The sequence below is a fragment of the Pseudoliparis swirei genome, chromosome 12, assembly GCF_029220125.1.
Source record: "Pseudoliparis swirei isolate HS2019 ecotype Mariana Trench chromosome 12, NWPU_hadal_v1, whole genome shotgun sequence".
NCBI classification, from domain to species: Eukaryota; Metazoa; Chordata; class Actinopteri; order Perciformes; family Liparidae; genus Pseudoliparis; species Pseudoliparis swirei.
The window spans coordinates 18,605,909-18,608,999 of record NC_079399.1 but is presented as its reverse complement, the minus strand read 5'-3'; the positions used below and the strand labels follow the sequence as shown (position 1 = coordinate 18,608,999).

General features: G+C 40.5%; 1 long non-coding RNA gene across 1 annotated transcript; it reads left to right on the top strand.

Annotated features, from left to right (window-relative positions):
- The first annotated feature begins 1,042 nt into the window (after positions 1-1,042).
- On the top strand, positions 1,043-2,162 carry LOC130202637 (uncharacterized). Its single transcript, XR_008833382.1, has 2 exons — positions 1,043-1,162; positions 1,882-2,162. It is a non-coding gene; the product is annotated as an uncharacterized LOC130202637 (long non-coding RNA).
- The last annotated feature ends 929 nt before the right edge of the window (positions 2,163-3,091 follow it).

Genomic DNA, 3,091 nt, shown 5'->3' with positions numbered 1-3,091 from the left:
ATCGATGTGTTTTTATATATTTTCTGGACGACAATAGAGCACAATAGAGAAGATACATCAGGCCGTGATACACACACAATACTTAGTAGTTAGTAGAAACATGTCTGGTTGGTTTCATTCATTGACAGTTGATGACATGAAGAAAACAATATAGATTAGGGCCAGGCAATATATTGATACTATATGAGGCTGAATTTTGTCTTAGATTTTGGATTTCGTACGATGGTAATATGGTTTAAGAGTTGCTGGTTGCATTACAGAAAAGTCATGTGACTTTCTGAACTTAACACACTGTTCTTACTGTTCTAATATGGTCTATTACCTACTCATCCAAATTATTGATGATTATTTTACAAAAATCCAATTTTTTTTACATTTAGTGAAAGCGGGAATACAGTTGCAATATCGACGTCTTCGGTTGACAGATCGTGACTGTTGAATTTCTACATATTGCTCAGCCTTAATATAAAGTATCACCAGGCATTGTCATTGAAATAAAACAATACGATCACATATGTATCGCTAACTTTAGAAAGTGATTTGTATACCAGTATTTTAGCACTTATACATGGTTGGGAAATGTATAAAGGGATATTTTATGACAGTTGCAACAGTCAGGAGGGATCAGAGTTGAGCACGGAGACCTAATCGAGCAGCGCAGCCCCATCAGTCAAAAGAGAGATGGCTGTGCAGAAAATCCATCAGCAGAAGGAACCAGGAAGGAGCACCAATTCCATCCCCGAGTCAAACCAGGTCACACGATGAGGAGGGAGGGTGAGAGGAAGAATCTTGACTTGAAGGGCGTTTAACTCCCTTCTTTAGAGTTTGAGGGTGTAAGTTATCATCGGCCGTCATTTTGATATCTCATTTCATGACGTGGCGAGCATGCCATTGTAGCCGCTCTTCACGGATACACAGTATGCCGAAGTAGAGGCAAGCAGAAGCTCGATGGTGTTTTGAGCCCTCACCGGCACCTTCCAGGCAGCGCTGCCTGGAAGGTGCCGGAAGGTGGTCCCGCCCCCCAGAACTCTAATCCAATCAATGCGCTACCCACTTGGAGCGCATATTCAAACCCACTTGGAGCGGAGCGCATATTCAAACCCACTTGGAGCGCATTTGGAGCGCATTTAACCCACTTGGTTCAACAATTTCAATTTCAAAGGTACGTAGCTAATATATTTATATTTCTTGGGCGGGCTAATGTTGTGGTAATGTTATTTCAACCTGCTAGCTAGCAGATAGATTATGCTAATCTTAGCTGTGGTAATGTCATTTCAACCTGCTAGCGAGCTAAATCTGGTTAAAACATTAGGTAACAAAGTAAGATTAATTACTGCAGATTAATCACTGTATTTTAGTGATTGTTAATGGTTAGTGGTTATCTTTCAAATGATGCCTGTGAGGCACTTGATGTTGAGACTGGTTGACTTCCAGGCTGCTTTGGAATAAGGATACCTCTGAGGCAGCCACCAGTTTTTGGATAACTCTGAGGCATCATAGGTAGTGTTGACTGCCAGGCTGCCTAGTCGTTGGTATACAGGTTAACTCACAGGCATCCAGTTGGTTTTAGATAACTGTAAGGCATCTAGACGGACATTAAGAGGGATTACTAATAATTTACTGAAGGGCAGATGGTGATTATAAGGACTTTTGTTGAAAATAACTTGATTTCTTACAGGCTAATAGGCTTTATAATAGACTACAGGTGACTTTGTGACAGCCAGTGGAGAGGAATCTAGGCATGGTGGATTAACGTTGTGCTCCAGACTGCTTAACACTGACCATCTAGCCTATAGTTCAGGTCATCACAAGATAAAATAGTTTAGTATGTGTGTCTCAGGGAGTCATAGGCTTATGTTTTCATACTTTTTCCCCGTTCAGGCAATGGAGAAGCATTGGCTGAAGTCAATTGAAGATGGCTTAAAGAAGGAAAGGGACCGAAGAAGCGAACCCGTAACTAGTCTTTCCCCAGTTCTCCGACCTGTCCCACACTGCCCCAATAAAATATTTAGATAATATTTATAGTGTATTAAATTCTGCCATCCTTAGTGCTTAGTAAACTAAGCTGTTTGCGTGTGAAATTTTGTTTTTACCATTTTACTGTGTGTATGAGGGTTGTACTTGGCCTTTATTTTCAATAAAGAATATGTCACACCCCATCAGTCATGTCTCTCCTCCATCATGTGTGTGTCCTCTGACGATACTTTTTTTAAAAATAATTAATGTAAGTTGGGGTAACTTGTAACACTACTGGAATAAACCCTTATGTGAAGCTGTAGAAATTAGTGTTGACATATTGTGTTACCATGACTATTTGCCTTAATCCACATGCCTAACATGTCGGATCTGTAATTTACAGTACACCATGCGATTTCAGGCCCAGCTAGCTAAATTATCAGACTAGTTAAATCAAGATGCCAAGTTCAATACACTTCCAATTCACGACACATACACAGTGATGTAGAACATGAAGATATTTAATTAATGAACACAACAAACAACAAATTGTTAATTGTTAATATTTTCAATGTGTGTGTCAACACACTTTTTAAAAATATCCACCACCACCTCTACCATTCCTGGCCCCAAGGTGTGCGTGAGGAGGTCAAATTGATCATTTGACCTCACCTGGTTGGCGAGGTGCTGGAGCTGTTGTCTGGAGGAAAAGATAAAAACATAAATTCTGGATAAATAATGTCTATTAAACCTGTCAGAGCCCAGATATAGGATGTGGAATATTGCAAATTACTTGAACTCCGTGGCTCTCCCTGTGGCCACAGTGGGGTCTGATGCCGGCAGCATGGCCACTTCTTTAAATTCGATGCTCCTGGCAGCCAGAGCACCGACGGAGGAGCACAGGTCCTTGGCTTCGCCTTAACAAAAATGGGAAAGACATATGACACGAACACAGTATTAAATTCAGATTGATGCACATACCAATGTGACAATGAAACACTTATTGACACTGGGGTGTAATAGTTTGGAGCTGGCTTTCTGAAGTTCTTTATTGATATAAATGTATGTAAAAAGTGCCGTTACAAGAATAGTGAGTAGAATTGAACTGTACCCTCTGACAGCTTTGAGCACAGTG